Source organism: Bactrocera dorsalis, chromosome 2 (genome assembly GCF_023373825.1).
Source record: "Bactrocera dorsalis isolate Fly_Bdor chromosome 2, ASM2337382v1, whole genome shotgun sequence".
NCBI classification, from domain to species: domain Eukaryota; kingdom Metazoa; phylum Arthropoda; class Insecta; order Diptera; family Tephritidae; genus Bactrocera; species Bactrocera dorsalis.
In genome coordinates this window covers 51,133,462-51,160,664 of record NC_064304.1, presented here as the reverse complement: position 1 = coordinate 51,160,664, position 27,203 = coordinate 51,133,462, and the positions used below count along the sequence as shown (strand labels likewise).

Here is a 27,203-nt window from a genome sequence, read left to right as displayed (position 1 = left end):
ACAAATGAGCAGCTTTTTAGGAAGAAAAGGACGTGCTCAAAATTTTAGATCGATATCTGAAACACTGAGGCACTAGCTCGCATATATACAAAAAGAAATCGGCTCACCTCTTCATGCCGATAATTTATTTATATATTTTATACGATATAGGATTTCCTTCTGGGTGTTTCAAACTTCGAGCCAAAGTTAACATACTCTGCTTAGGCTATAAAAGGAAAGAAGAAAATGAAACTAAAGAATCTTTAGGTTATATTACCTTATCAATAAACTATGTAAATTGGAAACCAAAAACCAATAAAGAGAATTATTTCTCTGTAATATCTCACTAAATTCTCTTTACTCATACTCGCAAATTAGGGATGTTTTTCCAAAGAAAGAGACTTGCAGATTTTAATTGTTGCTCATATTAGCTGCTATGGAACTGTTAAGAAAATATACAGCCGCACAGGTATGTATGTATGTATATAAATATATGCATTATATAGATATATATAGAAAGAGGAAATCTGAATATACGCTCTTGGCTTCTTCTGCCCAGTACTTTTTGCTGAAATATATATACATACTTACATACATATTTATCGCTGTTTGTAGCATAGTATGAACAGCATCTGTATCTACATCTGCTCGATTTGCCACGAAAACGAAAAACCATAAAACATAAAAATATCCAACAACAGCAAAAATAAGATGAGCTAAAAGTGAACAACAAATATTCGCTTTGAATTGGTAGTTGAACGCTTTGGCCCCTCTGGAGCTAGTGTTGTGTCGCGGATGTAAAAAAAGCAAAAGCTCCCATAAAAACATCCGATAACTCGAACAAAACTGAATTGAAAAATAAAATCAAATATTAGTTTACAGTTTAAAAAGTGCGAAGAAAGAGCTACATATAAGTATTTTAAGCAAAAGCAAAGAAGTTCATGTGAATCTATAATACAACATAAGTGAATTGTACGGCCGTCGGCTAAACGTTCAACTGGCAGCAGCTCGATTCTTTACGGAATCATGACATAACGGGCGATGTAAAATGTTTTTCATGAGCGAATCTAGGAATCGGCGGAATTTGCGTTTCGATAATTTGTGGTGTTAAACACGAACATGTTCGCATTAACCCACGTTGAGTCATTTTTGTTGCCCGTCAGAATTTTGAAGATCAAATGTAAAATACGTCTAAGGACCAAACGGAAAAAATTCTGTAAATAACAAAGAAGGAAAGTTTCATGTTGTCAGCCACCCGCCACATCGTGTCATTTGCCGTTTACTAATTATTGAGGAATGGGTACTAAATTACAAATGTAGTTTTATATTTAATTAAAATTGATTTGATAGGAAATCATTTCACTCTCCTTACGACTGCTTAAACCCAAATTTGTGTCCTGACTCGACACCAATATAATGTGTTGCTAAGATATTTTGTGTTAAAGGAATAAGTTGAATTTACAACAACTCAAGTTTACATTTCATAATTAGTTACTAGCAGATTGATTATTTCTGGATGGAATCTTAGGTAAGTTTACTTGTAAAAATAATAGTGTATTTATAATTTATACTGACTTTAAAGATACCACATGAGCCGCCCCTCATAAAATAAAAGTAATTTCCTGAAAGTGTTCTGCATCTACACCAGCATACGTCTACTTACATACATATATTATTTTTCAAAAGTAAAAGAGTACTCACAGCTCTCTGAGAAATATTCCTCTCAAGCTTATTCAAACTAAAAGGTGATATAGTTTGAAAATTTGCGTGGATATTGAATTTTATCAGCTTATTTAATTTTGAATACTTTTTTACATTTTCGCAACATATTGCAACTTATAGTATAATAGTTTTGTTACCCTCACCGTAGTCTATCTGTAACACTTACAATCGTGATAGATATACAAATACATAATAAGGATGACGCGATGAGCCGAATTCTGGGTGACTGACGTTCCGTCAGTATAAGTTGTAATTGGAGTAAAAATTAAAATATATATAATACAACTAAACATATACATGTATATGATAGATATGCAAAATGATTAAAACACACAGTGTTGAATTCAGTGTCTTCCAAAATAGTGGATTTTTTCAAACCCTTAAACGCCTGGTGGTTCCCACAGAAGCTACTACATTTTTGTAAAATTTTAATGTATTAACATGCATTTTTAAAAATACCATTATGTCACATGTTGCTTTGTTATATTCGTTCTTTTAGCTCAGTCGCGACTTGTATGTGAGCTTTGCAGTAATTTATGTTTTAACTTTAAATAACTTATGTTGTAAACATTTTACATACATATGTAGTATATGGGTTTTGGAAGTAATATCGGTGGGCGGTTGCTGTGGCTCTTATTAAGCCTTTATACACCATCTCGAGTGCAAAATTTTATGTCATTATCGTATTTAGATTTTTCGCAATTTTAGTAGTCCTTAACAATACCGTACCCATGAGCGAATTTGATTTTGGTAGTTGAGCGTCATTTAGAAGATGTACTATATGTATCTATTAAACCAATTAGAGGGCGGGGCCACTGTAATTTTTCAATGTTCCTGTCCCACAGTATATATATTTATATTTATTGCTTAGTTATGGCACTTTATAGGTTTCCGCTGAATGGGCGGTGGGCGTGGCAGTGGTCTGAAGACTTCCATCTACGAACTCGTCCTCTATTTTTGGCGAAGGAAAACGCATACCAAGTTTTCGGACGGACAGACAATCATCCGTCACCTTGATAATTTCTTTACATATGACCTCATATGTACAAATAACCGTTATTTAAATAAAACTATTATATTTTCTAGCAACGTGCTGTAGGAGTATAAAACTGCACATATTTGATTTATATTTCTTTATTAGTTTGAAGGCCCACCTTTAGCGTTTATGACACGGCTAATTCTTTTTGGGATGGATTCGTATAAAGCGCTCAAATATAAAATTAACTTAACAAAATTAACTTACCGGGCAAGGGCGATAGCATGGTATAGAATTATCATAAAAATAGTGCTCGGTTAGGGTAACCAACTTGGGTACCTCTTTTTTTCTTTACTGGCGTAGATACCGCCCACGCGGTTAAATCAGCGTTAAAAGCAGTGCGGAAGTCATTTATTCTTTACGCTATTTGGCGTCATTTCGAAATACCAAGTGCAGCCACGTCCTTTTCCACCTGGTCTACCTCATTCTCTTCCAACCGTAAAACATAACCAAGCCATCGTATCCGCTATCTCTTGTTTCGCTGAACTATGTCAATATCGCCATATATCTCGTACACCTCATCGTTCCATCGACTGCTGTAGTCGCTGTTGCCAATGCGCAAAGGATCATAAATCTTCCGCAGCACTTCTCTCTCGAATACTCCTAAGAACGCACAATATTATAGAACATAAATAATAAGAGACTAATAGAATTTGGTCTTTGTTTCTCGAAAGAAGATCTTTCCAATTGCCTACTCAGTCCAAAGTAACACCTGTTGGCAAGAGTGATTTTAAGGTATAGTCGAAATTGTCTACGATTTCAAAGTTATGACTGTCAACAGTCACGTGTGAGGCTAGTCGCAAATGTGATGACTGATTGTTAGATGACAGGATTTGTTTCGTCTTGTCCTCGTTCACAACCAGACCCATACGCCTCGCTTTCTTATCCAGTCTTGAGAAAGCCGAACTAACGGCGCGGTTGTTGATTCCAATGATATCTTATAGAAGAATTTCTCTATTTAGCTCTGCTCCTCTTATTATTTTTTCCAGCAATAGATTGAAGAAGTCAAACGATAGGAAGTATTCTTGTCTGAAACCTCGCTTGGTATCGAATGACACGGAGGGGTCCTTTCCGATCCTGACTGACTGACTGGAGCTTTTGGTGTTGATTTACGTAAGCTTACTCAGCCATAATAGCTTTCCGGGGATGATTCGAATTAAAAGTGATCCAGATTTTTTCTTGGAAATGCATCCCAAACCATACTCGACTGCGACGAACTGCTTGCTAACCAATATATAAACAGGTTCAATATAGTTTAACTTCGACCAGAAAACATTGAAGATTTTCATTAGTAGACGAAATTGAATTACAGCCATGCCATCTTTCCATATATAAATCAAATCAAATCAAATTCCACACAATCCTTTCACTTTACAGTGTAAAAATCGGTACGCCTTCTCACATCTAAAAATGTTCGAAATCAGGATATGGGTAAAACGCATATACTACGCCTAATACTCATACATCTGGATCTCATATACCCAATTTTCTAATTTCGGATGGATTTATACCAGATAAATAGGGCAACTTGTAGGATATTTTATTGCAATATACTATATTATAATCTCGAATATGTGCCGAATCGACCCTCAAATTACGCCAGTGCCCATATTCACTACTTTATGTTTTTCTTTACCCTAGTTTCTTTATGCCGAATGAATTTGTCAATATTTTTTTTGTCTTCAGAAAATTTATTTCAAGCTGTACTTAAGTACTGTCAACAGTTAATGGGAAGTATGAGAGATATTTTTCTGTACAATACATATATACTGTAATAAATATTCTCTCAAATTTTGCAATCGAAATCCAAGTTATTACGGTAACTACAGCGTTTCTTGTAAAAAGGGAACAGAGAGAGGAACATAGCGACTCCAATCTTTAAACGCGGTTTTCTCAGAATGGTGTTTTTCAAAACGATGTCCACTCTCAACGAAGGAGTTTGAAGATATCTAGTTCTAATTTGTAGAGTATATCCATTCATTATCGCGCTATGGAAATCTTGCTACATTTTTTACGAAAAACTGTCGAAAAAGGAGCCAAATGGGCGATTGCGACTATCATACAGATTACTAATCTTTTTGAAATTTTTTTTTAAGATCAAAATTGCAGCTGCAATCGTGGACACTGTACAAGACCTTTTTTTACGTGTCATTTCAACAATTTATTTAACTATTATACACCCAATAAATGCACATAAGAGAAATCATTTTGTATTCATCATGGCTGTATTTATTTATAAAAAAAACTGGACCGATTAGTTAATTTCAACATCTCTTAAACAAAATTTAGCTTAAAGCTGAGTACGAACGAAAGGGGGCAGAACCTTCTAACCCTAATATAATAACTATATATTCTCTGTACAATTTTGTTTTTTTTTAATTTAACCACCACAGAAAAAAACTCCGCAAATTGCGTAGAACGTTCGGTCACCGCCGAACTTAAGCTTTCCTTACTTGTTAATAAATAATCTTTATATGCTTAAGTAATTTTAGATGTGGCGATTTAAGGAAAGAATTTACATTATTTTTGTAAAATTATCTGTGATTTTTAAATAAACATTCAAACGATCAATTCGTAATTTATTTTTACTCGTTGAAGCACATATTAAGTTCTCTGAATAGCTTCACAAGTTCCATAGGTAAGGTTGGCCAGATTAATGGTAATCTTTACATTTATAATTATTTATCAAAGGTATAAAAAAATATTTTCTGTAACAAAACTATATGGCAAAAGTGAACTATTATTCCTAATCGCCTTCACACTTTTATGTGAAAAAGGCAGATTCGCCTCAAGGTCGTTTTAAACAACCATAAAGCATAACTATATAATTACACCCTACGTGAGCAGGATTGTTTGCCTGCAGTTACTGGCAGTAGACGAGAAAATGACGATAATAAATTACGTGCAAAACAACGTGTGAACCAACATAAATTATTTTCTTAAACCACTGAATATGCACACTTAAAACATACAAATGAACTTGCACAGATGCAAACTGTTCAACTAGATGTGCAAGCACACATGCCTATACGTACATATTATGTGCTCGTACATGTTTATATGTATTCACTCATGTGCGTGGCTCTATGCGTTCAGAGGGTACACGTACTTACTTGTACGGGATCAACAATCGATTAAGCGTAGATAAAAATCAATTTGCAGGAATAATAAATTGGCGCAACCGGGCCAAATTGTGGACAACCAATAGTACTATTGTACAATTGATCGACCATTCCAGATTAACTTGCCTGATTTCAACTGAGTTCAGTGGGTGAGTCGATTGGTTATGTGCCATAAACCTCATCGCTGTGTTTGTGTCATTGTCATTCTTACTGTCTGCTTCCTATTAATTGTTTCATCTTCAAAGAAATTTAATGTTTCGACATTGCTAAAATGTATACAAATCGGCCGCGAGGTGCAATCAAAGCAACAAAGAAAACTTCGTAATCAATGGATATGCGCCAACGTCGCCACTACAACAATCTGCTTACTGAATGTGAGGACACTCACGCAATCATATTAGTCGTGCGAATACGTTTGCGCATGTAACTCATAAAATAAAACTTAGGATATAGTATTATGATATGGTCTGCCATCCAGTGAAAGGTCGATACCTGTATGTACATACATACGCGCTTTATCCAAAGATAATATTTGTAGCTCGTAATATGCCAAACACTTTAATTCCTTGATCAATCACAATACGCGATTTAGACGCTGTAATAGTAACAATTGTATTTAAAGTATACATATGAGCTGTAATTTTTTCATAACTTTTTGTGTTGAACTAAATATTTAAATCGAGTAAACAAACTTTGGTTGAACACATTAGAGTATAAATTTCATTGTCAAATTCACCGAAAGGTTTTCTGGACATCCAAATATATCTTGATATGAATATATGCATTACTCCAGCGTGTTAAAAACTGAACGGATGTTCGTCCATCCCTCAGATAAAACCATAATGCACCCAAATATTAGTGTATGTATTTACTGTACTATTGGATTTGTACTCGCTTTAATAATGTCGTTACGTTAAATGACTCTATTCATTGAGCCACTCCTCTTTTACAAATGCAATATCCAGCTCTCGTTTATGACCCAACAGTTCGCTTAGCCATAGTTGAAGTTGAGTTGGTAGTGATGCTCAATTTAAATGGCCTGAAGCAACGCGACTACGAATTTGTAAAAGAAGAATTTCCAATAAGATTTGCTAGATACTACAGTTAAAGCCAAGCTGGGTTTAAGGCATGGAATACGAGTATAATGACCATGCAATATTTGGTCTTGGTTTGTCCTGAGACTTAATAAGATCATCAAACTTGAAAAAACATACAATTATTAATAAAAATATTTTGTAACAACTCTATAAAGATATTTTGAAATAATATCTCTTAAGTTTTTATCATAAGCATTAGGGTGATACTATATTCCGTAGTTATCAAACATTAATATTTTTGTCCTTTTACTGTTATTTGGTTTTATAATTTAGTCAAAAAGTAATGAATTTGACGATAGCAATATTTTGAAAGATGACAGACTCTCTTTTGTAGCGTTTGTTTTTTTCACAAAATGTTTGCATTTATTCTGCCTATGCTCGGGCTGCCCAATTTCCGTGTGTTTTGATACTCTTGTAACATGTTGCTACAGAGTATAATAGTTTCACGTAAGACTAAACGAGATAGATATGGGATTATATATACATACATATATACAATATAAATGATTAGGATGACGAGAAAAGTTGAAATCCTTGAGCAAAGATTGAGATATAATGTATTGATGAAACGTGGTATGCGGAATTCTTAGTGCAAAAAAAAACCACTGCCACGGGTACAAATCGCCATTGACCGAAAACATAGAAAGTGCATAAATAAGCACTAAATTAAGATATAAAATTTAAATTTGGTACAGCGGATCGCAGTAGTAAGGGCACCTGTGGACAAAATTTTTTAAATGTGGGCTTGGCACAGACCTCTAATAAGTTTAATGTACATGTCTCCTAATCTTCAAAAGTTGGCACAAATACTATTAGAACTCCTACCGATAGTGTGGAAATGGATGAAATCAGAATAAAACCCCCTCATTCCTCATATAACAGTACTGTTCAAAACTAATAACAGCGCGATAAATATGCCAGAGACATTTAATTCTACCTCCGAGATGGTATGAAAGGACTTTATAGGAAGCGGTGTGAAAATTGGACGATGAGCGTGGCTCTGCCGACATTTTGGTGAAATCCCATTTCTCAGAACTCGAACGACCGACTTCGACAAAATTTAGTACGTGTCAATAATCTCACATTTTAATTTAAATTCCACTGTATTCATTCATTTTACAGTATACAAATACCGAAGAAATTAATATAACGGGATAAAACTTTATGACGAAAAATTTTTCAAAACCAATAAAACCTATTCAAGATCCTTGGTACCGAATAATTGGACCCAGTACCTATAGTTGACTTTTGATCAAAAATATAGGTAACTAGTATAAAGATACCAAAAAATAAATAAAATTTGGCAAAAACTAGATAAAATCGGGTCCCTACTACCCAAACTCATATATATTACATACATATATGATGATGTATATGATTTTCCTTTTTCTAACAATCCTTAAGTTTCTATCAGTGTGTGAGTTATATTTAGTATTTCCCGGATTTTGATTCTTGCAAGTTGCAAAAGTATAAAATGTTTTTTTGCACCCGAACTTAGCCCTCCTTACTTATTGATAGTTATTTTTATAAATCTACTGATCATAATAAAAATTTCGAAAGAGTTGGTTGACATTTTTTTGTCATGTAAATAGTGATAGGTCTGGCAGTCCAAGTGCCAACTCGAGAATAAAATTCGAATTCTCATCGAAACTTGGTGCCTGCTTATTGCTTGGCAATTTTATATCGAGCTTAGTCGTACTATTTTGAGGCCCTATGTTCCACCTAGGAACTACGGGAAAATATATATATATATATATATAGTCGTACTATTGGCTTGCCATTTACCTTATAGCGTTGCATATACATATGATGCTAAGCAGGAAGAATAATAACTACTCTCATCTCCCATACTAAATATATTTAACAATAGTAGTTTTGCCGAGTATTCATTTCATATTCTAGCAGAAATTGTCGTGTTTGGACAACTTATCTCGTTTCAGCTCTTTTGTATCTTGTTTTATTAATAACCGATATGTACATAGCCATGAACTCGGCTAATTTTTCGTCTGAACTTTTTGCCTTTATATTTTACAACATCGAATATACATACGAGTACCGATGAGATTTTCTATAATCAGGTGAAAGCCTAGTATTTTTGACGTGAAACGTCTTTAAAATCGCGCCGAAACATACGGGTACCAGGCTTAAAAGGTCTATATCATCGTACCTTAATAATTAAAAAACGGAGGCATACTGCGTTAACTGTGCGAAACAGGCGCTCTCGCTTGTTTCTATTCAGTGTAACTCGTGACCCCAACTTTATAGGGCTGTGAATCTTTCGTGTGTTTGTCAAGTTTATTTAAACCGATTGATTTATACAAAAATAAGTGTAATTTGGACAGTATTTATATTTAAAATAACCAAAAATTGGTAATAAATATATAAAGTTTTGCTATGTTGGCCTCAGCTCAGTCAGAAATATAAATTACGGCTGTCGTTACAAAGAGGGGGCTATGGGCCACGCATAGGTATCCCAATGTCCGGCGCCGAGCGAACGAGGCGGTTTCGGGAACGTCGCAAGCGCTGCTGCCGCCGACCTCGCGAGTACCTCTACCACTGGAATACCTATACTTATGGACGTAACGAATGAACAGACGATCGATATATCTATTGGATCTGCCACGGAACTGAGAGATGTCAATATCAGTAGAAGTGAAAAATCCGTTTGGTTTATCTTGCAGCGTTTGTGATCGACTTTGTTTCGAAAGGGACTTAAAGAAAGTGAAACTTCGCAACATTTCTTTCCTAGAAACAAAATTATCCGATGAAAATCTGACGGAATTTCGCTTATGCAGTACCAGTAGCAAATCGATAGATGCCAATAAAATCCCAACGCTGTCGCGCTCAAACGGTTTTCGTTATCCTCTAAAGCCGAGCGGACTGCCGCTGCTTGATCTGATCAGCATTCGACTGATTTCAGCGCAGTTACTATTAACGCAAATTCGTCGATTACGCTACCAAGGTAACTTTATTTAATTTAACGGTTCGGTCGTCCAGGTAATCAATGTACTTGTCGATGTAAACAACATGGTGTAGCAATCACCGAGGCGGATAGACGACGATTTTGCTTGTGTCGAATATTAGTCGTAATAATAAGTAATTTATGTTTCTATTATGTACCTGTTCTTTTTTATTAAAATACTTATAACAGCGTCAATCTTGTTTTCATTTCAATCTTTTACTTTAAAAGCGATTCGCTAACATAGACGTTTCACGTTAAAACCAAGGGCCGTCTGCCCCGGAACAGCCCCACCCGATTTTTAATTACAAATACTGCCTGCGTATCTTTCTGTGTTTACATTGGTCAGTTGTTCTTTAAAGCAAGACGTGCATGAGGTATTCAAGATGAACGTTAACTGCTTGCTAATGATAATTCCCGAATACGAATCTTGTTACGGCATAAAAGTGGAGCTATATCAGCTCTGCGGTGCATCCAGGCGCCACCACAGAAAATATAGGTTTAACAGTGATAATCAAACTGCAATAAGAACCCTGAGCATATTGGTGTCATCATTGGCTGAATAAAAACAAAAACATGAGTTGCATGGAAGAACATAATGTCCTGCCTTGTCGCCGTCAACGCACATACGACCTGCCGGCGTCCGCAACCTTCTCGACGATTACGCTTAAATGTCCTTTTCAATTTTGCTTTTCATTTTGAAATCGAACAATGATTTATAGCCTTTGTCGCAAATATATATTTGCAACAAAAACATATAACCACATACCACAGATGAGCTTGCGAATGAACACAAACAGAAAGTGCTAAAAATCAAAAATTGTATAATGCAACAAAAAGATGTATATACTCGTACGAAAGGTTGCAACATCCGCCGCTGTCACTTACATTGTTTGCCACCGATATGGGAAAGTTTAAAATAAGAGGACCAATCCGAATAGGCTGTGCCATTCCCAAGCGTCCTTACCCTTTCCTGAACGCTATTATCATTATTAACTGTTCTCCTTCTTTCTAGGCTTCGCTTACCAAGCTATTTTCACACTCTCGTAACATATTGAGCAATAGTATACAAATTTTCTTCAACTGGCGCTTGTTATAACCCAATGAACTAATAGAGATAGACAAAATTATGGATTATAGAAAGGTTCACAATGATAAATTAAAATATTGACGAATGCCCTAAAAATTCCATTTTTAATCTGAAATAAGAAACCACATTTTGCTAAAATTCCCCTCAAATATAAGCTTTTGGACTATTTCTGTTGTGGAAGTATTTGTTTATCCTCCAACTCAGTTCTCATTCTCCTATTTTACATACAGTTATGTAAAAAATTTTGTACTGCTGGATGAAACCTTTCCATAATCAAGAACAACAACTATTTCTATAATACAGATCTTTTTATCACATTCTTTATAATGCTTTTGAACGGAGCAGGGAATACGTTAACATCGATTGCACCGCAGCTATAATACCTTTCACAAATACAAAATATTCCACATAAGCTACTGTGATAAGTTATTTTGTATGGCAGCTATATGCGATCGCGATTCTATCTAAAAAAAAATTTTACATGCCCAACTTCTTGAATAAATCTCAATGGTTTTCCACTTATTTAATCATAAATGCTGGCTTCGTTCTAAATGCCTTGTACTATGTAGAAGGTGTACATATTTTTATGACAAACGCTACTACTACTTTCTACATGACTGCACATATGATTAAATGCATTTCAGCCGCAGCTACCACCCCAACATATTTGAAACCGATTGTACGCTCGTTCCCTTCTTTTGATTTGATTATTACATTTCCGCTCACCTTTTTCGTTGTCCATGTTCATATTTTCGATTTTCTGTTGAAAAATATTTTTCCCGATACATGTTTTCATTGTCACAATTTGCAGACAACAACAATGTCAACATTCCAATGTTCCAATAGATATGCTAAATTTAGGTGCATGATATATAGTATACTTACTCATACATATGTACATATGTATGTACTCGCTCATATTAAAGTCCTTGTAATATACATACACATGGTGTTTTTTTACCAATAAAAATTAGCGGTGGCGAAACAATACAATCAAATATTACATATGTATGACCATAAAGAAAGCATGAATACAGAAGAGCAGCATCGCAGCGAATTGTCAATTCAATTCGCATAAATTTGTGGTGAACTCATGTTACGTGTCGATTTCAATGATTGTTTGCAAATTAAAATGACTATATGGATAATGTGTGTATGTAAAACAACTGATAAAAATAAAATGCTTGACTTTGTCTTTTTTACAATTTCATCAATTGAATCGTCTTTTTGCAAAAATTAACGTTAACATTTTGAACGGGAAATAATATTCTTCAACATTTTTTTATTATTGAAATAACGCAAAAATGTTAAATTGTACTCATATAATCCCTTTCATACCACAAGGTATCCTTTTGGATTATGATTATTATCGTCTTTTTTTAAATTTTTATAAATTAGAACGTTAGCCACATACCTGAACACCAAATGCCTTAATTTATTTCTCTGCTTTCCTATTATCTCATACGTTCTATACTATATATATACCTATACATATTATATATATGTATATGTACATGCGTGTTTTAAATTTTAGTGATATTTGAGCAGCATTTTCTTATGGAAACATGTAATAGAAGTATTAAACTTATGATTTATGAGTACAATATTAAACCACATCAGGCCAAGACAATTTAATAATATTTACATATATTGAATTGTGCATTTTAAAAATATGTATATATGTATGAGTATGCAAGTCGAAAAAACAATCCATACATACGTTTATCTTAATTTACAAAAGCGACTGCATTGCTTCAATTAACACAAATATTCGTGTATTGAATACCAGGAATGCTTTGAGCTCTTAAGATTTGTGCAGGCGTTCCATGTGTGGTTTCTTCAGGGAATACATTTCATTTGTATAAAAGTGTATTTATACATGCATATTTTACTCTAATGAAATGCACTTAGTAAGTTGAAGCGTTAAATATCACATGTGAATTACAAACATTTCTACAAATGTTTTCCTGCTTTCCCAGGGAGAAGCAAGCTAAGATGATGAGGATCTAATTTCCTCACGAGCTTCTTGTAATATCCTGTAACTAAGATGGCAAAGGAAATGCAAGGAATTTTATACAAGACAAGACTGCTTACATACATCTGCACATTCACGATTAGATGTACACTCGCTTTTGCCTAGTACGGTGAAACTCAAGAAGTTTTCACAATGTCCCAATCAGGCAAATGGTTGGCTGGTTCTTTAGTAAAGCGTCTGTCACGTGGGCAATGAAGATGAAAGGCGGAAGACTGACACTCTAGCAGGCATTTGACACTTTTATACAATTAGCAGAGTTCGCAGTTGTTATTTCAAGAGAAAATGGATCTGAGAGGAGCGGATATAACAATATGACAAAAGGCAGAGAGAAGTTGGAATTTCCATTTGCACGCAAAAACGAACACTTTAACGATTGGTGCAAGAGAAAAGCAGCCACTAAGAAATCTGACGCCATCGTGTCCATAACAGAAGCATTGACAGGACTTAATGTCCATCCTGGTGCATGTGTCGATGGCAAGCAGATATGTGTTGGCAGGCGTGGTTAAGTGTTAAACTCACTACATAAAATCACAAATCTATTTTCGCACATACACAGATATGAACGAACGACAGTTTTCAATTCCCATAAGTATAAACGAATCAAATGTGCTGCAAATTAAGGGTTGCTTACCCCTATACTTGTCCATCAACCCTCACTCTTTCTCGCTTCAAGTCGCCAATGATGATGTCTGCCCTTAATGATGAATTTGTTGTTACCTGCTACATGTACGGGTATATGTGTATACATACATATAAATATTTTTGTAATACTGCAAATACTGCTTTTATGCTCTTGCAACATGTTGCTAGAGAGTATAATAACTTTGTTCACTTAGCGGTTATTTGCATCACCTAACAATAACAATGTTAAATATAGGGTTATATATACATACTTATAAATGATCAGAATGGCGCGACAATATCCAAATTTGCGAAGCACCTACTGGCACTGCGAAAATGAACGCAGTCGGCCTAAAATCTCTCTATTTAACGGCTTTGCTAAAACAACTTTTGGCGGGATAAATCAATAACTAAATGTTTCACTGATATATAATTTTTCTGCAAAGAATTTTGTAGAAGTCGGATTCAAAGCATATCAAAAATCAAGACCCCACAATGTTGACTTGGGTGCGACTGACTGACTGACAATGAAGTTGAACCCTTTCGCTAAATTTTTTAAAATTGCCAATACCTGAAGGTATTTAGCCGACTTTGATCCCTGCCAGCTGCGATAGTATAAAATGTTCGGTTACACTCGAACTTAGCTCTTCCTTACTTGTTAGAATTGATTCCGAATATATGGTATGGAGTTTCCTTGTTTTTTTGTTGTATCCACCGATTGCGAATGGTGATGTTGATGCTGACAGTTACTGTGATTTATTAACCAATGAACACATTACACTCATTGTTTTTTCGCTTTTGCGTTTTCGTTCCATTAGGAAGAACAAAAATCACGCTAAAGAGTTGCTTATGTGCATTTGCAAATGAAATTGTCTACTCGCATTACATTACACTACAAAGACATATGTATGTCCATGAGTAGCGAGCCTTCTGGCGTATTCCTGGTTCCACAATCCGGTATTCGAGTTAATTAATAGAAATTATTCATTACATCTTTTAGTTTGCAACTTTGTCTGAAGGTTATTTAACATGCTAAACGCTACAAAAGTGTTATCCAAAGAACACAGAGTAACCAAGCAGCTGTCAGAATGTCCACTGTCATGTCGAGTTTCGTAATCAACTTACATCCCTTAGAGTATAATTAGTTAATTGACCCTTTTAATGGCTAAGCACACATGTATTTTTTATTTCATAAGGGTAACCGAGGTCCCGAGATAATAAAATGAACAAGGTGTGTTTCTTTGACGAAGTTATAGAACGAAGCTTTTATTTCATGCCACTCTAAGTACATATAAGCTTACAAACAAGCTTATGTGCATATAGTATACGATAGTATAATAAACGCATTATTTAAAATCCGCGTTTAAAACAATTTTATAGCTTCCACTAACGGTTATTTGATAAACTAAATAAATGATGACGGTATATAAAAATGTATATTTTTATCCAAGCCACATATGACTTAAAAGTCAATTCCGTAAAAGTTCAATCCAAGTTTCGCACTTCTTGGAAAATAAGTGTATAGTTATAATATATTAATTTAAATCAGAGATTCCAAGATCTGTCTAAGCACAAATAAGTAGAAAGATTACGAAACATTTTAAAATTTTACCAACGCATGCAAAAATTATAACGAAGATATCAAAAACTTAAAGAAATTGTAGGGACCCAAACTCAGAATTATTAGTCTGTAACTAGGATAGGACTTAGGAGAAAAATGTTTACTCATAAAAATATTTGTTAATTAAATATGTTTTATTAACTGCAATAATTATATGAGAAAACCACACACAAAAAAAAAAAAACAATAATACTAATAAATAAAAAAAAACAATAATCTACGATATACCGGCCTGAATAGAAGAAATATTAGACGAACACGAAGCAAACGCAGCATTTGAGTTAAACTGTTCCAACAAGGGCTAAGTTCAGGCGAATTCAAACTTGGAATCTTGAACATAAACTTGTCATATGTATATGTACATATACGTATGACTTTGACCGTAAATATTAAGATTAGTATAACTTATTGGTGTTAGTGGAATTCATTTAAACTCATACACAACGTCTATAGCCAATATTATACTTTATATTTGATAAAATATATTCCAATTTATTAAAATATTTATATTTTTGTTTTTCAGGTAAATATTTTTATATGAAGCCACAGAATCTACCTAAACATAATGAGGTAAGATGAACGCATTTAATTATTCCATTACCGTTGTAAGGATGATAGGTGTATTCGATACTTTGACTTAATACATACGTAAAGATATGTAAGTATTTATTTTTTTTATTTACTTTATTTTTGCGCGCGGTATCTATCATTTGTCTGTAAGAGAAGTGCTAAATCTTAACAGCGTACGCTCCAAAGAACATAACGAAGTGAATTAATGCAGTAACAGTTGCATTAAATGCACATAAATATCCACCTAACTCAGGCTTATGCCTCTGTTGTAGATATTATGTTATAAAGCCACATTAATTCAATAGCAATTGCCTGAACGATCGAATGAGTGAATGAACGAAATTGAAATTGGCTTCATAAAACACGAGTCAGCAAAACGTTTAACATCTTCATTTCACACGTACACCGTTAAACACGAATGTTTGTTGCACGAAGCAAAAAAATATCTTAAATGCAACAGCGCAAATCTATAAGTTCACTGATGAACCAACGCACGCAAAACCAATCGTACGATTGCCCGACCTCAGCATAGAAAGAAGTGCACATAAGCGGTTAGGCGAATGTAAAATCACAGCCACAGAAAGTTCAATCCATCGAACGACTCTGGTTAACAACATTGGGGGAGGAAAGGAGGCGGTAACTCCAAATGCTGGCTCTGTTACGTATTCGTAGACACATCAATCGAACGTGCTATGTGCGCGAATGGAATTTGCAGAGACGTGCGATAAAAATGTGCGACATTGCATAAGCACAGGAACATAGCAACAAAAACTGCGTCTTTCTTTTCTTTATTTTATCAGACTCTTGTGTATGTACGGACTTAAGTGAAATACTACTTCCAAATAATGCTTATTAGGCTCAATCTCCTCTTACCTATTTTTGGCTATTCAATAAGAATGGTAAGCGAAGCCCCACAATGTGAAATGTTTGCGTCCGGAAGGAAAAAGAGTAGAAATGGCCAAATTCGGGTGAAACTGTAAATTTTATACTCCCAAATTGCACAAAAGATTAGTACTACTAGATTAGTAATATTTCCAAATGTTAGCAAGACTTCAGTGACACAATGTCATATAATATTAACGACATTGTGTCCCCTGATCGGAACTAATGTTATGCAGATTTCACATTTGCCATCAATGTGGCCAAGAAAATATGTCCACCTAATTTCAATAAAATATCTTACATATTGACCGATATACTATAAGGTATAAGTTTTATCACAAAGTGCGAACTTCTTCATGGTCGAGTAATGGAACGTCTGATTGTGGAATCTGGTTCACCATTGCCAGATGTTATGTCTTCACTGCCATTCAGCATGCTGGAGAAGTGTTTCCTCCATAATTTTAGTGTGCTCTGGGCATCAGCCACTAAATCATCTCTGGGAGTCTACAAGAGAATGCTCTGGCCTTAAAAGCTTCTGTTAGGCGACGCATATTTTCGGAGCATTTTTGAGCATTATCCCTGTCGTACAGCTTGTCAAACTCTTTGCACTGAAGTATTTCGGCGTATTTCTTGTTCTGTCTCCAAATGCGTCTCTCTTCCCTCTTAAACTCTCGGTATCTATCCCTTGCCACACGTGTTGTGGTTGATTGTAGCGTTTCGAGGTAAGCAGTCTGTTTTCTCTCCACTGCGAGCACGACGCTCCTCATTGTATCAGCTGGTATCGTTTGCAGCTGTACGTTAGGAGCTTGAAATGTCTTCCTACAGTTCTCTTATACTGAGTTGCTGATGAGTGCTCTCAGAGAGTAGTAGTGCAAGTCGAGTAGAAAACATTTCGGCTGTCTCTTCTTCGTTTCTTCGTACGTCTAAAACAATGGAAACGTGTCTTTCGTCTATAACAACATGATCGATCTTTCGATTCGGGGGCATCCAGGCAGCTTGATGAATTTGTCTATGCTGGAAATTAGTACTACAGATAACCATATTGCGGACCACGGAGAAGTCGATCGGCCTCAACCTATTTGGGGATGTTTCATCATTGAGGCTGTATTTACCGACTTTTGTTGCCCACCCTGGCGTTATAGTAGCCAAGAATGATTTTGAAATCGTGTCGGGGACAGTTCTCTCAAGTGCACACCAAACGCTCATAGAAGATATCTTTACTCACATCCTCCTTCTCTTCCCAGCGCACAACTCTGGATAGGGATAATTCGCCTTCTCATTTTAACTCGCCTTCCAACTGATGTTTTTTGGCTACCCAGAGGATACTTGCTCAAGGATAATTGACTGAAAATTTTACTTTTCCTTAGACTACGAAAATAATTTGATATTGTTAAAAATGTTTATGTTGAAACAAACAATAATGAACAAATCCCCATGGAGAACACTATACTATGAAGAACACAAAAGATGCTTGTAAACCTTTCATTTTCACTGATCAATTCCTAACCTGTTACCCATTTGCATGCAGCTAGTCCTGCTGGTTGCTGTAAATACTGGCTGTGTGCTTCAAGGTGGGAACTACGCTCTCATGATAATATTACCTAAACTCTACTGTATTTTGTCCTTATGTACATACATACATATACTAGTATTGTGTTATGGCGAGCTGTAGGAAAAGGGAAAGTAATTTTTAATGTTAACAATGAGAGAAATTTTAGAAAGTGTCTTCCTTCAACTTGAGGTTTCTTAAAATTTAGTAATATAATATAATCTTATGGGCCTATGTAATGGAAAGGTATGGTTGGAATTTCAACGACTACAAACGTTTAACTAAAATTCTTAAGCCTCTTTTAATTTTAAAAATTAATTTGCTTCACCTCGTAGAATAATGGTAAATAAATATACTCTAACAGCGGAGGTCTAGGAAAAAGCAATCCGCCTTCGGCTACCTGCTCACTTCGTTGATCCTCTAACTTGTATTACGTAATTTGCGAACGAATGAGGACAAACAAACAAAAGAGCAGAATAGTTTTAACGAGTATAATAATTGTCAGAAAGGCAAGGACAAATATTTCTTCGTTTTTAAATTTCAGAACCGTCGATCATTATCGTAATGATTTAGCCTTGTGTAACACAATCTTTGTGTATTGCTACAACTGTTGTATTACATAATATTAAACTAATATTGAAGACATAAAATGCAAATATTCATATTTCTTTGTTAGATATACATGTGTTTGACATAAGGCGGACTGTTTTGTTTTGCTTTGGCAAACGGGTATTCGGTGCTCCGAAGGTCTACCTTATGTGTAAAGTCTTTTAAACAAAAGATAAAATTTGGTATATGTCTCAGTCATGACCACAAATGACTTTTGCAGCATTCTCCTTGGAAATTAAATTACCGAATTATTAACGGTTACCCAACTAAAAAGTAAGAGTTTGAACAAATTTTCATTTTCTAATATTTAAGTTATATTATTTAAGGTTTTCTGTTATATATTTTTATTTTGCATTCGCAATCAACTATAAAATGCGATCATATTAATTTTTTGATGTGGTATGTCCCGTTGTCACTTAAACCAAAAAAAGCGACAGACATGACACCAACCATACTATCCAAAACTGTATGAAGCCCGCTTTTACCCGAAGGAAGCGTAAAAGTTCATAGTTGAGGAGACAAAAGGAATAAAAAATTAAATAAAATCCCGCAACAAAAAATAACTTTGAATTTTAAACAGCAACGAACAATGAGTGAGCTCACTTGATAGCGATGCGAAGAATGGCGGTCGGTGAAAATGTTATTTTATTTTTTTGCCGAAGCTGGATGCCGCCTTGATTTGGGTCTAGCGGCAAAGCTGAATGAAACGGTTCGCTGGCATGGCTGGTTAAAGAGGAAACAGACGCAGCTGGAGGGCAACTTCGTCGTCGCCTAACTACCATCATTATCTACATCCCCTTCAGCTGTTATGATGACCGACGCAGGCAAGTGGAACCACCAATCTGAATCAGCGTAGACATATTTCACCTTTGGACACTGTCATTGCTTTCAGTTGAAAACACAGAAATCCTTCCAACTTTTTAGCAAAAACTAAAGTAAACAGGTAAAGCTTAAATATGTCTAAAAATATGTATAACTTAAATTTACAATATCTCTCAGATACTTTTATTAATAAGAGTATAAAGTAAAGCGCAAATTGAATCTCTGGATACAAAGCAGTTCATACTTTGGTCCTAAGGCTTCACTTTGGATAGGTAAATGCATGCTACATGTACATCCGTCTGGGTGCAACAGTACGCAGTAGGTGGTCAACTGAAGGCAAAGCCACAAACGCAAAAACAAATGCAAGCTGGGGTGGTGACGAAAGTTCCATCAACAATAACGGCGCGCAAAAATAATAATAACAATATTGGTTGTGAAAGCTTTTGTGTCAACGCCGTGAACCAACGCCGCAATCAATTCAGCTATCTGCATGGAATGTACCCCATCTTTCTTATCATCAACCAAATTATATACTTTTCAATTGTTCACTGTAGCTCAGCGCCGTCTGCCAACATTCCCATCCTCTTGCAACTCCAAGGGATGCTCTATCCACACCATTCACAACTCTACGCTCAGCGTGAAAGCAATATCAGTTGCATGGGCACACAATTGAGTCGCATTTCAGGGATGCTGTTACCTAACGGCGATATTGGTTGCATGTCATTTCCTTTCTGACTTTCTTATTAAGCGACGTTGTATGAAGGCAATGTGGTTTTATGACGGTTTTCACGTTGGTTTCCAAAAAAATAAAGCGAAAGTGAAATTAAAGCTCTGTATTTGAAATAGACTCAATAATTTTTAGTTAATGCTTTTAAAATAAGAACTTATTATTATTTCAATAAAGCGGATACACCAGCCTTATTTATAGATATTATCAGTCAGTCAATTAACCATATACATATTTCGACATTGCAAGGAAAAAACAAAATAATTTACTAGAGTCCATAGTGACAACATAGTCAATTTAATTAAATAATTAGCAAAATATATATTATGTTATACAGAAGTAAAATAATTTCATCACGCTTCTTCAAATTCAGGCTCTTAAAATAAGAGAGGGCTAAGGTATCAAAAACGTCAGTAATCTAAGTTGGTCAAAAATTAGCCACCTTTAAGTAATTAATTTTAGAAATTCGATAATAAAAATTGGAATATCTTTAAAAATCACATACTAAAATTTTATATTGATATCTCTAATAGTTTTTAGTTACAGTACTCTAAATTGTAGCTGCTCAATTCAATCAGATACATCTGTTTGTCCTTAAATCGAGAAGAAAAACAATTTGTGCACATAAGCTGATGATATTCCACTTACAATTAACTACCCTATACTAGTACATACATATTTACATTATTTATGTATGGCTTTGAGGTAGATACTTAGATATGTGTATATATGTACATATGTTTTGATGTTAAGGCATCCAACATTTTAAAACGACTGATGTGTATTGCTCGTAAATAACGTTGAAGAAGATGCAGTGTTGAAGTTGACGTTTTGATTAAATTTCTCAAAGTTATTCACATTCTAGAAGCAAGTATTGCCAATATTATTTAAGGGAATATTGGCGTTTTCTTGTTGAGGGTTCACTATGCATTTTAAAGTGTATTTTGTTTTAAACCATGTAACTATTTCATTAGGTTTTTCATTTAAGTCAACCGAGTCCAATGAAATTTGAATATGTCCTTCATAGGCACGTTATTGACCAGACATTCTTGAACTCAAAAATCATTTTAAACCAAAATGCATCGGTCAAAGGACACGAATGAATACAACAGCGAAACACATAATTGTGGTTTACAAAGAGCTTTCAGCATTTGTAAGTGGCTAATTTCCGCGCTGTTCGTTATTGTCACCACAAAATTTCATAAACGCAAATACAAGCCAAACGTAATTTTAGGCCACAGTAGCCTTCATACACTTGCACACTTGCATACAAATGCATACTTGATTGTTACCACATTAGCCACATTATCTCGGCTACAAATTCTGTGTATTACAAATGCAAATGAAATGCGTTGAGTGAATAGGAATGCGGTTTGTTTCCCTTGCATAGTCGTGCTAGCATTCTATTGCATCGAAGTGGAAATGCTTTGCGGCTTTGCGTTGCTGCTGCACCAACAGTTGTTACTCACCCCAATCCACTGAATGCGTAAACGATTTAGCGAACATGCTTATTCAATCCAAAGGATGCTTGCAACGCTGGGTGTGCCGATGAAATTTTACTCTGGAAAAGTGAATTGCGAATTGTTATTGATATTATAAATGATTATGAATGTAATCTGTCAGAGGAAATGTAATGAGTTTTAATTCAATATTTTCGCATTACAAAAGCAGATTTTGAAGAGAGACGTGTTGAGAAAAAAATATAAATTTAAAAATCAAATATATGATTATGGAACATTTACCATTAGATAAAAACACCATGGAGATCGACATCAACATACATATATGTATATGCTCTCCTACTTGAAAGTCCACCATTATTTGAATATACTGATTTCTGCTTGACCGTTTGAGTTTATATACCACATATCGGACTAAGTATTGTAATTAACGGTTACTATATATATAATAGTGCTTTCCGCAGCAATCGGCACAAGATTAGGTTAAAGACCGGTTATTTTATTAAACCATACTTCAATTCTTACGTTACCTTCTTACTAATATGTACATAGATTTTACCAGTTAATCAAATTGTTATTTTTTAAATAGTTCAAAAGAAACTGAAATTTAAGCTAAAGCTGAATTAGTTTACCAACAGTAAAGGGCTAACCAAATTACATATTCTGAAATAGGATCTACATAAATGTTATAAAAGCTCCTTGATACCAAAATAATTAAATTACTCTTTATAACATAACTTGAAAAAACTATTAGTAAAATATCGCCCACAAAAATTTCAGTTTATTCCTTGCAAGTAAAACAAACACCGAAGTATATAAAAGTATCGCCCTTCAGCTTTGCACACAAAGCGCTAAGGCAACGAAGAATCACAGTCTGCACAATTTTGTTGTTTCTCGAAGCTGACGCCACTTTATTCTTTTACATAAGTCGTTTATGGATCGCCATATTGTTTGGATAGTTTTGTGATTGATTTAATACACTCCAGTAATACAACAAACATTTGAGCGGAAACTATAAGCATCAAAGTCAACAAAATTTGTTTAGAAGATAAACAAAGAATATGTATAATGCTAGGCAACAGAGGGTTCGTCATCAAGCCAGCTGAAGGAGTACATACTTACTTATACATAAAAATAGAAACGATAAAAAACCAGCATCACATAGCAAATGTAAAACGTTTTCGTCACAACGCTAGAAAAAATCATCATAATGATTAGAGAAATTAATAAAAACAAGTATGGGAGAGTAAGTTCAGGTAAACCGAACATATCATTCTCTGGTAATTTGCAGGGATTAAAGCTAGGGTACATAAGGCCTGTTTATTATATGGGATTAAGTTTTCCCCCGATTTTATTAATTATAAGCACAATTATGCACCGTTTTAGAAAAAAAAAACCGGTCTCTCCAATATATGCGCTAAAAAACAATTGGAAAATCTTTATATTAGGTATATGAGTGTTCATAGGACACAAACATACAAGGTTTGTCGCAAAAGAAACAGAACTTTTAAAATATAACTGTTTCTGGTGGCGCCACCTATTGGTGGGCATATGAAATAAAAAGTTTTATCTCTTGTTGACATTTCATAAAAATTTTAAGACAATTGGATAACTACAATCGATGTTATCGATCAAAAAGTGACAGCAGCTTTTGGTCATCGGTCGTAAAATGCATTTTGAACAAAGAGCAAATATTAAATTTTGTTTTAAACTTGGGAAAACGTTTACTGAAACATTTCAAATGATGAAAAAATTTTATGGTTATCAGTGCCTATCCCGTAGTTATGTGGATGAGTGGTTTAAGCGATTCCAAGAAGGTCGTGAGGACATCTGTGACGATCAGAAGTCTTATTTTTTTTTACGATTCCGAGGGTATTGTACACCGACAGTTCGTCCCATTTGGCCAAACGATTAATGCTGTGTTTTACCTTGGTGTTATGAAGCGTCTTTTGTCACGCATTCGTCGTGCTCGACCACAATACCGTGAGGCAGGGTCCTGGCGTCTGTTGCACGTTTCATCGGTCGACGTTTGTCAAAAAACTCCATATTAACCATTAATCACTCACCCTACTCACCTGATCTGGCACCCTGTGATTTTTTACCTATTTGGAAAACTTCATTTGCCCATGAAAGCACACTGGTTTCAGGACATTTCAGCTATCCAAAAGGCGACGATCGATATTCTCAAGAGCATTCCGAAAAATGACCTTAAAAACACATTTGAAATGCTAATTGACCGAGCTAAACGCTGTATCGAAGCACAAGGAAACTACTTTAAAAAAATATACTAAAAAAATATAACTTTTGAAAAATATTAATTTTTTGTTGTTTTTTTTTTTTAACAGTCCTGTTTCTTTTGCGACAGACCTTGTACTACTATCAGGATATGACTCGCCCTGAATTTGAATAATAAGTCTGATGAATTGAGCAATATTTTTGGTAAAAAATCAAATATAGGTACTGGGGTCCAAATATTTGGTAACTAGGGCCTTTAACATTTTTTTTTTAGAATTGGACAAGTTTAGACCATTAGGTGGTATACTCTAAAGGCGTGCAAAGTTTTATCCCGTTATATTAATTTAAAAATGTTTTATATTGGAAGTAGGCTTGGCTGGAATGCCACATACCAAAATTTTATTGAAATCGGTCGGGTGGGTTCGAGATATGTGTTTTCACCTAAAAGTGGACAGCATCACGCCCATCATCTAATTGGGTCCCGGCTCTATTAAAGCCCTGCATACGAAGTTTTATCAAGCGCAGCTTGAAAATACGGAAGAACGGACGAACGGACAGACGGACAGACAGACAGTCAGCCGGATTTCGACTCGTCTTGTCATCCTGATCCTGATATACATAACCTTATATCTATCTCTCTTAGTGAAACTATTATACTTTTTAGCAACATATTGCAAGAGTATTGCAAACATTTTAGAGACTGTAATAGTAGTAGAAAACTTTGTGTAAATAATTCCGTTCTTTTAGTGCAACTTAAAAGCGTTTTTTTTTGTGTGCTATATTTTATGATATTAGAAAAATTTAATATTTCAGCAACCTGTCGTGTTGTTATCCGATAATTTTCATCGACCTACGACTTTATTTTATCCATAAAGGTGTTAAGAGGTCTTTATACATATCACGTTTTTATCCTTTTGATAGTATAACAGTAAAATATCCCGAAAATGCTGTTTTAATGTTCCGCCTTTGATCGGGCACCAAAAAAATATATATATGTATTCACAAATAATTAAAATTTTCTTTACAAACAACTCTACTATATCAGTTGTTCAAATATACAACGGTTAAGTGTGAAGTTGGCTGCGAAAAAATTCCATAAGACCACTTGTTGTCATCAAACGAAATTACTTAGTGAACGACCAAATATGTAGATTTTAACATGATGGATTTCCGTTGGTAGTAGGGTAGAATATCTGTTGTTTTGAAAACGAATTCAAGCCAAAAATATTTTGAATTGCACATGAGTCTTCCGCTTCATGCATTCATATGATGAACAAAAATTGAAAAGATTACACACAAATATTTAATTAGAACTTGTATTGTATATACATATATAGAATTTAATATGTACATCACTTATGCACATACGATGTGTATATGATAGCATACCAAAAAATATATAGTCGACACTACAATGGGCGGACAAAATTATTAAAAGCCGAAAAAATGTTGTATTGGGGCAATTCTACTTAGAATATTAAAGGGGCTATGTGAAGAGTGATTTATATGCCTAAATGTATAAATTGAAGATTGTGTGGCGCCTTTAGGATATAGAAACGAATATTGCGAAGAAATTGTGTCTTCAAAATTAATATTAAAAATTTAATAAGAAATTGTAAGTTTTCCCCAACCATATTGAAATTATGAGTAATGAGATTAAGAATTTGATTGCTCACCACTGCTGAAAAAAATTTATTTTTTTCTTGTCCCAAATACTCAAAACAGCAAAAACCTAAGAGTTCTAATTATGAATTTAATATCAAACTTTTCTCCCAAATAAATTAATTTCAAGCAAAACATTTGATGTGAAAAAAATACAAAAATATATATTTACTAAACTATTCACCTGCCAATCAACAGCAGATATTACAGTCTTACTAATGGTTACCTATTGTGAAGCCCCACACAATAGGAAGCCATAAATTTTTTTGTGTTTGTTTTTAAGTATGTGGTACATTTTTATTATTTTGTTGGGTCATTAAAATTCTTTGTTATATAACTTTCTAACTCACTGTTTCGTTGATGTATGTAGTTATGAAGTATTGCCCATGCAACAGAACAAACTCGAAGTTAGTGTAGTTTCAATTAAGTTTTTTGTCCTGTTTTAGCTATTGTATTAACTAATTTGAGTTTTCTTTTATTTTCTGTGGTCAGCTGAATAAATAAGGCTAATTATGCTTAGTTACTTAGATGCAATGTTGCATAAAGTCATTTCTTGTATTTTGTTATTTCTGCATACATTTCTATATGAATAAATATTAATTGCTTGGGAAATGGTGAAAGTTGTATCGGAGCTCACAGCTCAATAGCTTATTATATATTATACAAAGGTGCAAAGAAACAAAAACTTGCTAAAAACTCCTTTTATGTAAACAATTTAAATTATATAAAAAATCGTTCTCGTCAATTGAACCACCAATTGGAAGAAGGGAATAAAAGCCGTTTTTGACGAAATAAATTTTTACTCATTATAGCTCTTTTCAATCGTAAAACTACGCGTCAGGTTGAAAAATGAATTAAAAAGGTCAAACGCCATTGTATTACTAGCGGCCAAAAAAAATGTAAGTTGGAAGAAGGGAATAAATCATGGATTTATTTCTTTCTTCCAACTAACAACCTTTTGTCATACAATTAAAGGTTATTTTAATTTGACATTTTTATTCACTTAAACCGTTAGTAATAACTGATTTTGATTGGCTGGTTAGCCGGCTGCTTATATCACGTTTTTAGCGATGCTTGCGGAGAGCAAAATAGGAACAACACACTCATAAGGTTTTCTTTTACCCTCACATCAATCAATCGTTTTGATAAAATATATCAATACTATCCGGTGCGAGGACATTCCTTTTTGTAATGTGATCGTAATTTTGGAACAGCCGAGAGACTTATTAGAAGAAAAGATAGAATATACGTCCCAGCTCAGTACAACAACTTGATTTCAGAAGCTAAAAGTAAAGGATTTATGGTTGAAGCCATTAATAAAGAGAACATATTGAATTTTAAAACAACATGACAGCCGTTCTACAAGAAAACCTGCAAATCAATAGATAAAAGTACATATCTTAAA

The 27,203-nt window shown here is 34.5% G+C and overlaps 1 protein-coding gene across 2 annotated transcripts in view; it reads left to right on the top strand.

Moving 5' to 3' along the window:
- Positions 1 to 27,203, top strand: part of LOC105226093 (homeotic protein antennapedia) — a 183,725-nt gene that overhangs the window by 82,628 nt on the left and 73,894 nt on the right. The window contains exon 1 of one of the 2 annotated variants that reach the window (XM_049447840.1): positions 666 to 1,507. The exons of the other annotated variant lie outside the window; for it this stretch is intronic. The gene's annotated coding sequence lies outside the window, so the exon portion shown is untranslated. Of the gene's footprint in view, positions 1 to 665; positions 1,508 to 27,203 lie in introns of those variants that run through there. 2 annotated transcript variants of the gene reach the window in all.